Source organism: Triticum dicoccoides, chromosome 4A (assembly GCF_002162155.2).
Source record: "Triticum dicoccoides isolate Atlit2015 ecotype Zavitan chromosome 4A, WEW_v2.0, whole genome shotgun sequence".
Classification (NCBI taxonomy): domain Eukaryota; kingdom Viridiplantae; phylum Streptophyta; class Magnoliopsida; order Poales; family Poaceae; genus Triticum; species Triticum dicoccoides.
Window position 1 is genome coordinate 23,341,015 of NC_041386.1, and position 12,550 is coordinate 23,353,564.

Genomic DNA, 12,550 nt, shown 5'->3' on the forward strand with positions numbered 1-12,550 from the left:
AGGCTAAACCGGCCGTGAAGCGTGCCTTCGTTGGAGTCATCCACGGAGGAGGGCGTGAGGACGAGTCAGAACACGGTAGCGAGACCGTCGTCTATTCCGGCGACGAGTCCTCGACCGGAGAGACCGAATCACTATATCAGTTACAAGACGACCAGGTTAGGGGCTGTTCCGATGGCGACAGTATTCCGGACCCCCCAGGCCAGGTCAACCGGGTTGGAATATTCATGGCCGGCACACAGGCGGCGAATCACTCTTCGACCGCCGCAGCGATGCTCTCCGGATCAGCAGTGGCAGCAGCAGCAGGGGCAGGAGGCCTTGTGCGCCCGCCGGTTCAAGTTCTATCTGATCTGTTTGATGCACTAGCCGCGCTTATGGCAGAGGACAATCCGGCGGATCAGGAGGCCCATAATGCAGAAATTGCAAATGTGAGAGAGCAGATCGTGCAAGCCAAAGCGGATCTGGCCACAGAAAAAGACAAGATGGTCGCAGAGCGGGCCGCTTTGGACGCCCAGGCTTATAAGCTCATGCTTGACCAGAACGCATCACATGAGGTCTTAAAGCGGAAGCATAGATCACGCCTGCCGTTAGGGTTTGATCCCCGGAATCTTTTTCACACTCCAGGAGCTGGACCCAGTAATCCGCTGCAGCACCTGGAGACAAACCGGATTGAGGCACCAGGACCAGGGGGGACGGTCCAACCTCGCCTGATGGAACCTCCTCAGCAGAACATTGTGATTCCTCCACCGGTCCAGACGCCCCCAGGTCATTATTCTAATCCTATGGACAACCTTGTTGCAGCTGCCGCTCGATTAGAGGCTATCCCAGTTGAAGGGGACTCTCCGCAAGCGATAGAGACGCGCCGGGTTAAGGAGCTTCTCCGGACCGCGCTGATTCAGCAGGAAGCATATTCATACAGCCGTGATCGGATTCACTCTACGCCCCGTCCAAGCCGGAGCTATAGCAGGCGCTTGGATGAACCGGCCATATCGAGCAATGCGCGAGGCCGTGAAGCGGCCCATGGCAATAACCTGGCAGGTGGTGTTCGCGATGCTCAGGATGTGGTGGACCGGGCCCGGGCACGGAGGGAGGCCGAGTTAGCAGCACAGGATGATGCGGGTCAACTTACAACGGTTCGCCCTACCACCTTCGCCGGACCAGGAGTCGCATCCGCTTTGGGAGTGCCTTGTTTAATCCCCGCTTTACGCAATGTGCGCCTGCCCAAAGATTTCAAGGGTCCACGCAAGGTGCCGAATTACACCGCTGATTTATCCCCTGAAGCGTGGATAGAGAGTTATGAGATGGCCATGGAGATGTTAGATGTGGATGAGACTGCGTGTGCAAAATACTTCACCATGATGCTTGAACGCACGGCTCGTACCTGGTTGAAGAGCCTACCGCCCAATTCTGTCGTCTCATGGGCCCAGTTGCGGGCCCGGTTTATCCAGAATTTCAAGGATACGTGTAAGCAGACCAAGTCCATAGTAGACCTGGCGGCTTGTGTCCAGGGGGAAGGAGAATCAACGACCCATTGGGTGCGCCGCGTTTCGGAAATTTTGCACTCGTCCGACAGGATTAATGCTGACTCTGCGATCTTAACCCTGGAAGGCAATTGCCGGTTTGAGCCTTTAAAATTGAAATTGGGACGCATGAAGCGGTTCTGTAATGACATGGGAACCCTCATGGCCGCTCTAGTGAAGTATGCTGATTCGGACAGTACCAAGGATCCCGAGACTGATGATGATGAAGCAGGGAAGGGAAGGAAGAATAGCAACTCCAAACAGCAGCAGTACATACCGGCGGGTCATGGAAACGGAGGCAAGCGCAAGGCGGATGGCAGCATGGACTTTGTGGCCAACACTAATGCACAGGACAGGGGGCAGCGACGCAGAGGTAAAGCGGCAAATCGTAATGGGGCTCCCAATCCTAACGCAAGCCGCTTGAGTTATTTGCTGAATCAGCCTTGCCCGAAGCACGGGACGAAGGAGGCGCCGGCTAACCATCTTTGGAAGGATTGTTATATCATGCAGGAGTTTAAAAACTCTAATGCCTTCCGGTATGATCACGGGTCAGGTGGCGGTTCAGGATCCGGTTTTCATGGGCCGGATCACGATGGAGCTTCCGGTTCAGGTCGCAATCAGGGCGGTCACAATCACCAGAATAATCAGAACGGCCAGCAGCAGCAGCAGCAGCAGTCGGGTTATCAGAGCCAGCCAAAACAGTTGAACAATGGGCAATATCATGTTTTCACAACTAGCTTGGATAAACGCGACCGAAAACTCCACAAGCGAGCGGTGAATTCTGTTGAACCGGCCTTACCACGTTACTTGCGCTGGTCGGAGCAGCCTATCGTGTGGAGCAGAGAGGATCACCCGCCCTGGGTTGATAATCCGGGCCAGCTAGCATTAGTGGTAGACCCTCAGGTGGGGGGTTATAAATTCACCAAGGTACTCATGGATGGAGGAAGCAGTATTAACATACTGTACTATGAGACATTCCGCCGCATGGGTTTAACAGACAAAGATCTCAGACCATCTAATACGGTGTTCCATGGTGTGGTGCCTGGCAAATCTGCATATCCTGTTGGTAAGATAGCCCTGGACGTGGCTTTTGGGAACGAGCACGACTCCCGGTCGGAAAAACTAACATTTGAGGTGGTGAAGATCCGGAGCCCATATCATGCCTTGTTTGGCCGGCCGGCTTACGCCAAGTTCATGGCGCGGCCTTGTTATATCTACTTGCAGCTCAAGATGCCGGGTTACAAGGGGACAATAACGGTTCATGGGAGCCATAGGGTCGCTTTGGAATGTGAGGAAGGTGATGCGGCTTATGCAGAGTCGGTCTGTGCCACGGAGGAGTTGAAGTACTATAAGGACAATGTTGATCCGGCGGATATGACTCCTTTGAAGAAGCCGGCTGCAGAGCATGATTCAGATCTGAAGTTCAAATCGGCAGCTGAGACCAAGCTTGTTGACTTCGTGCCCGGCGATTCATCTAAGCAGTTCACTGTCAGTGCCAATTTGGATCCCAAATAGGAAAGCGCGCTCGTCGAGTTCATCCATGAGAATCGGGACATCTTCGCATGGAAACCATCCGACATGCCAGGTGTACCGAGGGAACTCGCTGAGCACACTCTTAATGTGGATCCTAGGTATAAACCGGTGAAACAATTCCTCCGCCGGTTTAACGAAGAAAGGCAAAAGGCCATTGGAGAGGAAGTGGCCAGGCTTTTGGCAGCTGGCTTTATCATTGAGGTGTTCCATCCAGAGTGGCTTGCTAATCCGGTGCTGGTTCTTAAGAAAAATGGCACTTGGCGTATGTGTGTGGATTACACAGATCTTAACAGGGCCTGTCCAGCGGATCCCTTTGCCCTCCCCCGCATTGACCAGATCATTGATGCCACGGCGGGTTGTGAGCGTTTGAGTTTTTTGGATGCATACTCTGGATATCATCAGATCAAAATGGCGGTTAAGGACCAGGAGAAAACAGCGTTTATTACTCCCTTTGGAGCCTTCTGCTATGTATTTGTGCCCTTCGGACTCAAGAGTGCCCAAGCCACCTATCAACGGTGTGTACAGAATTGCCTGCATAAACAGATCGGCCGCAATGTGCACGCCTATGTGGATGATATTGTGGTAAAGTCAAGGCAGAAGGAGACGCTGGTGGATGACTTGAAGGAAACCTTTGACAACTTGCGGGTTTACAAGATGATGCTTAATCCGGCCAAGTGTGTTTTTGGTGTTCCGGCAGGCAAGTTACTGGGTTTCCTGGTGTCTAATAGAGGAATTGAGGCTAATCCGGAGAAGATTACAGCTATCACCTCCCTGGCTAAACCGAAGTGCATCAATGATGTTCAGCGTTTGGCGGGCCGAATCGCCGCACTAAGCCGGTTTATCAGCCGCCTCGGAGAGAAGGCCATTCCTTTGTACCAAATGCTGAGGAAGACAGACCATTTCATTTGGAGTCCGGCTGCTGATGAAGCATTTGAGGACTTGAAGCGGTAGTTAGCCAATCCGCCTGTTCTTGCAGCTCCGGTCGACAAGGAGCCACTATTATTATACGTAGCAGCCAATGCTCGGGCAGTTAGCGTGGCTATTGTGGTGGAACGCAAGGAGGCAGGCAAGGAATATCCGGTTCAGCGGCCGGTTTATTATATCAGCGAGGTGCTTATTGAATCCAAGCAAAGGTATCCGCATTGGCAGAAGCTGGTCTATGGTGTTTTCATGGCCAGTCGGAAGTTGAAGAAGTATTTTCAAGGGCACCCCATCACAGTGGTCAGTTTAGCTCCCTTGGGTGATATCATACAGAACCGGGAGGCGACTGGCCGGATTGCCAAGTGGGCTATAGAGCTTGGGCCACGCGGACTGAAGTATGTGCCTCGGACGGCGGTGAAGTCTCAAGCACTTGTTGATTTCATCAATGACTGGACGGAGCTACAAGAACCAGAGGAGAAGCCGGATCACACATATTGGACTATTCATTTTGATGGATCCAGGCAACTGGAAGGCTCGGGGGCTGGAGTCGTGTTAACTTCCTCACGAGGCAATAAGTTTTGTTATGTTCTCCGCTTAATGTTCCCTTGCACTAATAATGCAGCTGAGTATGAAGCCTTGCTCCATGGTCTCCGGATGGCTAAAGAGATGAACTTAAGCTGGGTTAAGTGCTTCGGTGACTCGGATCTCGTGGTTCAACAGGTGTCTGGCACTTGGGATTCTAGGGACCCGCTCATGACTGCATATCGTCGGGAAGTGGATAATATTGCGGGTTGCTTCCAGGGTTATCAAGTGGATCATGTGGACCGTCGGAGGAATGAAGCGGCGGACGCTTTAAGCCGTTTGGGCTCTCAGCGCAAACCGGTCCCGCCTAATATCTTTCTGGACGTGCTGCACAACCCGTCAGTCAAGCTCCCAGGTGAAGCGGATTTGGCTATTCCTGATCCGGAGGCTCAATTCGTGGCAGCATTGCATGCTATTCCGGATTGGACAGTTCCTTATCTTATGTACATGAACCGGGGGGAGTTGCCAGAGGATGAGATTCTAGCCAGGCAAATAGTCCGGCGATCCAAGTCTATGACGATTGTCAATGGTGAATTGCATCGTCGCAGTGTATCAGGGCCGTTTCAACGTTGTGTTTCTCCTGAGGAAGGCTGTGAAATCTTAAGAGAAATCCATGAAGGGGATTGTGGACACCACGCCGGTTCGAAGTCTCTGGTGGCAAAGGCGTTTCGTCACGGGTTCTACTGGTTGACAGCGCATGCTGACGCGGAGGACTTGGTTAAACGGTGTGATGGATGTCAGAAATTTTCAAGGCGTGCTCATGTGCCAGCTCAAGAATTGAGGATGATCCCAATAACATGGCCGTTTGCAACTTGGGGGCTAGATATGGTCGGACCTTTTAAAAGATCCAAGGATAAGAAAACCCACCTTTTGGTGGCAGTTGACAAATTTACCAAGTGGGTTGAAGCGGAGCCTGTCAGCAAGTGTGATGCAGCAACAACGGTGCAGTTCATCAAAAAGGTGATTTTCCGGTTTGGCTTTCCACACAGTATCATTACTGACAATGGTACCAATTTATCTAAGGGCGCTATGAAGGAGTTCTGTGAACGAGAGCATATCCGGCTTGATGTGTCGTCAGTGGCACACCCCCAGTCCAATGGACAGGCAGAACGAGCTAATCAAGAGATCTTGCGAGGCATCAAACCCCGGCTTATGGTCCCATTGCAAAGAACACCAGGATGTTGGGTTGAAGAGCTACCATCTGTGCTATGGAGTATTGCCAAACCGATCCACAGGATACACGCCATTTTTTATGGTCTACGGAGCAGAGGCAGTTCTCCCTAGTGATATCCGGCATGATTCGCCTCGGGTGGCAGCTTATGTCGAAGCGGACAATGAGACAGCACGACAAGACGCTTTGGACCTATTGGACGAGGAGCGTGATATAGCAGCTGCCCGTTCGGCGATTTACCAACAAGATCTTCGTCGCTATCACAGTCGCCGGGTTAGAACCAGAACTTTTCAAGAAGGAGATTTGGTGCTTCGGCTCATCCAAGACCAAGCAGATATACACAAGTTATCCCCACCTTGGGAGGGACCTTTCATGGTCAGCAAGAATCTGCACAACGGGTCGTACTATCTGATTGATATTCGAGAGCATAAAGACTCACGTACATCAGAGGAGGAGACTAACAGGCCGTGGAATATAGCTCATCTTCGGCCTTACTACACTTGAGCCATCGGCTCTATCTATGTACATATCATGATAGTGTATATATTATCTTTGATATAATAAAACCGGAGCCTCGGCTAAAGCGGGGTCTCTGTCTTTCTTATCATGCGTGGTTACATGGAGTGGCTCTGTTTTTAAAGCGGACTCCGGTTTACCCCTTGACATTTGCTTTTTATACATCACTGGGGGCCTTGGTCGTGTCCGAACCAACGCGACACCTTTTGATAGGCGACAGCCACCAGATCACTTGGGGACATGGTCAAGTCTGAACTAGTCACGCCTCTTGGTCGGCCTAAGGCCACAAAATCACTTGGGGGCTTGGTCGAACCCGAACCATTGCCACGCCTCTTGATCTGGCATATATGCCACGAATCATTTGGGGACCTGGCTGACTTGAATCATTGTCGGGGCTTGGTCCTGTCCGACCATCGTAATACCATCTGATCAGCTCAGTATAGCATATTTTTGCAAACAATTTTTATCATTGCCTTGGTTTCCATGGTATTTTCATGGCTTGTTTGTTCTTAGTTTTTTGTTGGATTCCTTTTATGTCAACAAACACCTTTATTTTTCCAGTTCAGCCTATGGATTTGATTCCCCTTTAATCCGGAGAAGTATGCCCGGTTTATTTTTCTTTTTTCCTGATTAACATCATGGAGTAACAAGGGGGTTTATATTGACCCAATACGGTCTATACGGGAGCTGTTTTCTCCCCCCTTGTTGACGGTAATGGTTTATAAAACCTCCGCTTCAAAGCTTGGCTAAACCAGCTTCATGCCAAGACATGGCAGGAAATATGAATGGAGGTTTTTTCGAACAAAAGCTTCAGTACTTATGCATGAAGGCATATTGAAGATAGAAGTATTAATTATCTTGTTACAAGGCATCACGGTGCCCGAATAAAGATCATTTGTTATTTTGGAAAGATACCAAGGACAGTTATACAAACCGGCTCCCGCTTTAGGCCTGCTCCTCGTCATCATCCGCTTCAGCTTCTTCGTCCCTACCCATTGGCTAGAAATCAACAGTGGTCCAGTCGATTCCCATTAAAGCTTGGAAAACAGCCTCTTCATGTATCAGGGAAGACGGTTCAATATCAGGAGCGTAAGTGTGCTTACGGATTGGAGGGATCAGATTCTCCGCTTCAAGAGTTGGGGCAGGCACTCGCTTGTTCTGGTCATTGTATTGTGCTTGATAATGCGTCAAGTCTGCCTCTTCAGCTAGCTGACAAGCCAGAGGGCGCACTGCACGGTTTATTGCCCTTAAATCCTCTTCGTTGAATTCAGAGCCATCTTCCTTCAGGCTGGGATAGCCTTGAGATGCTTCCACGGGGTCGAAATCTGGCACCCATGCCTTTGCCCAGATCAAGGCGTTAATAGCTCCGGTTCGAGCAGCAGATTTCTTCAGCTCCTCCATCCGGGCCGGAAGCATCGACAACATGTTAAGAGTGTCCTGGATTAAAGAAGGTGCCGGGTTGTTATGAGAGGCTGTGGTGATGATCCGCTGGGCTCCGGTATATAATTGTTCCACTAAGGTGTAGGCAGCCTTCAGTTTCTTCCGCATATCGTTTCCCAAGTGCCCGATGCGTGTGCCTACAACAATATAGGGACGGTTTCAAACCGGATTTACGCTGCAGCAGGTTCAAATTATCACTAAAGTTAAAAGGAGCTTACCAAAGATCGCAGCGGTCATGGAGTATATTTGCCGCTTTACGAACGTCAGTTCATCCGCCACCGATTTAAGGGCAGCTTCAGCATTTTCCGCTCTTTTGGTTAAAGCGGCCTTCTCAGTGGCCCAATCAGCCCGCTCTTTCTTGAAGCCTTCCTTTAGCTGTTCAGCGGTGCTCAAGGCGCTGGTTAATTCTTCCTTTGCCTTGTCTGTTTCATCTTGTTGAGTTTTCAAGGCCTCCTGCAAATCAGCAATCCGGTCCTCCTTGATTCTCACCTCAGCCTGCATACAGACAACATTAAGCTTTAAACAGGCGGTCCAAGAAATTGAAGTATCAACCACATAACAAAGTTATACGCCTGATACTTGGGGGCTAATGAACCTTCAGTTTTCAAAAAGTTACTAGATTGCAAAGTCCCAAGCTCAATACAGGTATTCAACTTGGCACTTGGGGGCTAATGGCTATTTGCTCAAATTATGTTCTAAGGGTAGTTTTCTGTTGGAGCCCCGGTCTAATTCTGCTAAGTTAAACCGGCCCTTGGGGGCTATATTAATGGATTTCAAAAGTGTTGAGGATCATATTCAAGTCCCGGTTTGACGAAGGCTACAAACCGACCCTTGGGGGCTAGGAGGATTGATGCAAAGGCAGTCAGTAAAGAAGTAAGTTACCTCAAATTTATCCCTCATCATTTTTACCAGACCAGCTTCACAGTCACGGCTAGTATAAAGCCGGTTTAGATAGCCGGAATGAAGATCTTGGGCACTCAGAGCAGCATATGTCTCCAGTTCAACATCCCATTTTTCTTTATTCAGAGCGGAAAAATCCTCTTTTATGGTATGCTTGGTTAAGGTGACAGGATTCCCGGGTTCAAAGCGGCCTACACCGGTAATCACAACATCATCATCTTTGGACTCGCCGGTTTGTGTTAGTGTGATCGGTTTGTCAGCAGGACTGTGGGATTTCTCAATCCGGACGGAGCTGACAGGCGGGTCAGCAGAGACTGAAGTATTAATAGGCCTCTCTTCGGGAATAGCATCGTCTTGTAAAGGAGGATCATTGGGAATATCCTCAGGAGCAAATGCTTCAAGATCTGGCGTTTTGTCATGTTCTGGGGCTACATCTTCTTCAGCCGCTTTATCCAGGCGGGCTTTCTTGCTCGGTTTAGGTTTGGCCCTGAAAGAAAATCAAAGAGTCAAGGAAAAGCATAAGCCATTACATAGTGTACTGGAAGCATATGTTCAGCTCAGCTTACCCAAGAACCGTTTTTAACGGTGGCAGCTGAGTGGCCAACGATTCACCAGAAGATGAATGAGAAGTAACCTGATAATCGGAGTCGGATGGGTTAAGAGGTTGACGGAAGAAACCCGTTTCAGGATGTAAATCAACAAAAAGGTCAGAGACCTCGGAGCGGCGTTTTCGAACCGGACTGTTTGGTAAACCAATGGAGGTAACTACCTGGCCACTGTGCCGGGTTGTGCGGCGAGCTTCATGTTGCTGAGTCTTCATAAGAAATTTAGGATCCAAATAAGCAAGAGGATGAGAAAATTTAACTTTCCGGTTTGCCTGTCGAAATTTTGGCAAAGGCAAGATTTCTGAATCGGAAGAGAGAATAGTTACCTCAACGAATTCCGCATTGCTGGCTTCAGCGTCGTCCTGACAAGCATCATCATCAATAAGGCGTGTAAAAATAAGCCAAGCGAGTCAAGTTCTACCTCAAGGTCCGGGTTACCCACATCATCATCAATAGCTGGATCAGATGAAGCGGTGGTTTTTCTCTTGTGAGCTGGCTTCTTGATAACCTTGGTCTTGGGACGGATTGTCCGCCCTGCTTTCTCCGTTTTGTCTTGAGAAAGCTTCTTGCTCCAAAACGGATTATCGCCCTGGATCAGCAGTAATTAAATGTCAAACAGATAAAACAGTAACCGGTTCAACAATAGAGCAATTAAAATCTTACCGCTGGCGGTTTGTTGGTGGTGCAGTAAGGAGGCAGATCGGTTTGAGCATAGAGGTGCTCCGGTTCATTCAGCATCTTTTTTACAGATTCTGTGACTTCATCATCGGGGAGTTGGATTTTAGTGTGTCGGAGTGGGTCATCGACACTATCAGTATACTTGCACATCAAACTGGAGCGCCGGCTCAGAGGCAGTATGCTCCATGATATCCAACAGCGTGCAAGATCTATTCCCGTTAAGCCGTTGGCCATAAAAGCTCGGAGCTTGGACAGTTGCGGAGCGTATTTAATTCTTTCCTTGGCGCTTAGTCTTTGTGGAAAAGGGTGCGTGTTGCTGAGCCGTTCCGGACGGAAGCCAGGCAAGGGATCTTCATTGTCAGGGGAGGTATCCTTGCAATAAAACCAAGTTGCATTCCACTCCTTGGGGTGAGTATGGAGTTTGACGTGGGGATAAGTGATCTCCTTCCTCTTTTGAATGGCCATACCGCCCAATTCAGTGTTGGGGCCATCGGCGAATTCAGTGCGACGGTTTAAATGGAAGAGGTCTCTAAACAACTCAACTGAAGGCTCCTCTTGAAAGTATACCTCAGAGAGCACTTGAAAGTGGCATAGATTGGTAACAGAGTTGGGGCCAATATCCTGTGGACGGAGCTGAAAATTGGCTAACACATCCCGGTAAAATTTAGAGCCGGGCGGTTTGAAGCCCCGGGCCAAGTGATCTGCGAAGGCCACAACCTCTCCTTCCTGGGGGGTGGGAGGACATTCATTTCCAGGAACCCTCCAGTGGATCGTATCTTTACTGTCTAAAGCGCCGATCAAGACTAGATCGTCCAACTGTGATTCCGTGACGCGAGAAGGAACCCAATTGCACTCATACACTTGTTTGGCCATGGCGAGATCTACAAGAAATAGGTGATCCAGTTCAAGAACACGCTGGGTAAAAGAAGGTGTTGATCTAAACTACGATAAACCGGGGACAGTACCTATAAACCGGTCTTCCACAATGCGGCATCAGTGGATTCTGGCGGTTCAACCAGGGGACTAATGGTATATACCGGTTTAGTAACTTTTTTCTATGATAAGTTAAACCGCCTGACCTAAGCATCGGAAGAAATTGAAGCTATGGATAACTAGATATGCAGAAACAAGTTTCACATGATCTTATCATAGCCGCGGATCTACCGCGAGCTCACAAAAATAGAAAATATTCCGAAGAGTAAGGCAGAAACAGAAGTGAACCATTGAGCGGGTATGTGCGAGAGATATATGGAGTTAGATGAGAAACTACAGGTGGATGCTTAAAGACTAATACTAAACGTAGCAGGGATTCACAGATTCATTCAAGGTCAGAAAACAGGTATGAGCATGCGACGAACATAGCACGAACATGGAACCCTAAGAACAGATCTAGGTCAAGAAGAGGAGAAAGCTTACCGGGAACGGAGAAGATGCGGAAAGATGCCGCAATGCTCTGGTACATTCAGGTTGATGCAGCGGCCCAAGACGAGGCAGAGGTCGACGGCGGTGGCAGAGCTCCAAGGGTGGCGACGCGAGGAAGACGAAGAAGAAGGGACGAAGGGAAAGGGAAAGAAATGACCCTTCGGTCTTATTTATAAGGCAACAGAGCTAGGTCAAGCGCGCGGATCCAGGAGCTATTGTTAAATGAGGGCGTTATAAATGATAAAATTTCATGATGACATCATGCCGGCTTACAGCAACCAGAAATGATGACGACACGGCGGTTTACCAGTTACCCGAAGATGTCCAAGACCCAGATTTTGTGAGGGATTGACAGGAACCAGTTCAAATCAATCTGGGGCCTAATGTTGGGGATATTACCACTAGGCGTGAACCGGCCTGCTTGGGCGGGGATAACTTCATTAGTGGTATGAACAAATGAAGGCCCAAGGCCTGTAGCCGGTTTAGAACCTGTAGCCGTAAACCGGCCTGATGTGCAACTTGTATTGTAAGTTAGGAACAGAGAGATACCAACCGGGATACGAGTATGGACCGGTTGGGACTCTATGGACCGACGGGCGTCACCCGTGTATATAAGGGGACGACGCGGCGGCGGTTCAGGGGTAGAACGACAACTCGAGTCTAGGCGAAGCTTGTTTGCTCCCTAGCCATCGAGACCACATCAATTCCATCGCAACTAGACGTAGGCTTTTACCTTCATCGAAGGGGCCGAACTAGTATAAAACCCTCGTGTCTTTGTGTCCGCTTTAACCCCTTCAAGTAAACTCGTAGCGATGGCTCCACGACTAAGTCCTTTCGCTAGGACATCTGCCGTGACAAATCCACGACAAGCGGCATTCTTTGTTGACCACGTGATTGCTGAAGACGGAGAATACTATGTGGACCATGAGTCCATATGATTATATTTGTAAGAGATAATTATTGTATATATGTAGCCGGTAGTGTCGGATAGATATACGAGACCTTGTTGTTCGACCAATCTCTCGGAGAAGGAGAGGTGGTCGATATAACTTCTCTTTGTATGCATATATGTTCATGACGATCTTCTGTTTCCTTCGTTTGCTTACTAGCTAGCTAGCGTGTCTAGTCCTCTCTATACGTATGTATAGTACGTAGCGTCGACCAAGCATAGACATAAGAGAGGACACTTCTCTCTATTAATTATAGCTAGCTAACACAATATATGAAACACCTAAATTAACCCCCCCCAAAACCCCAACCCCCCC